This window comes from Perissodus microlepis, chromosome 4 (assembly GCF_051167445.1).
Source record: "Perissodus microlepis isolate ML-2025 ecotype Zambia chromosome 4, ASM5116744v1, whole genome shotgun sequence".
Taxonomy (NCBI): domain Eukaryota; kingdom Metazoa; phylum Chordata; class Actinopteri; order Cichliformes; family Cichlidae; genus Perissodus; species Perissodus microlepis.
Genome location: NC_140464.1, coordinates 7,160,526 through 7,161,279, shown reverse-complemented (window position 1 = coordinate 7,161,279; position 754 = coordinate 7,160,526).

Below are 754 nucleotides of genomic sequence, written 5' to 3'. Positions count from 1 at the left end.
GACAGCGTAGCGTTTAGTCTCGCGCGCATGCGGAAGGCTTGAACCGTGTGTGCGTGCGGCGCGCTCTTGCTGGGCTGTTAAGCTGCTTTTGGAAATATCTACAGCGAGTGTGACACACACGGCTGTTCAGCTAACACTGGGTGGCGTACCCTCACTGCTCATCTAACACCTGTGCGAAGGTGACTCGCCACACCCGTCAGGTCCCGTGCTGAAGTTACTGCAGTATCTGAAACTAATTAGCAAACTAGGGCTACTAGTGATGCTGTTACCAATACACCTGTAAAGGTAATTAATTACATTTATGTAAGAACTTTTTGCGCGTTTTTCTTTATATATGTATCTGCATATATACTCATAGGCAGGAAAATATTTGTACTTCATCGCATTTAGTGTATTCAGTTACAATGTTGATCTCACGCAGCTGCGGCATTTTGTCTCGAAACAACTGTTATCTGCACATTTCGACTTTTTTCTTGAAATTTCGACTTTATTCTCAAAGAAGATCACAATTTTTTTTCTCAATGTGGTCCTAATACTCTTTTATACCAAAGAGCTATTAGTTGAAAACATGTCAGCATATTTTCTAATCATTTTTATTTGATTTCATTTTTTCATTTAGTTCATTTTTAATTAGTTTACAGAATTGATTTTCTTGTTTCAGTTTAGTTGTTTTATTGTTTCCAAATGTTTAGTTTTTTTTAAATTAGTTTTTAATTATTATTGTATGAAGGGCACATATTAGTAACAAGATTTG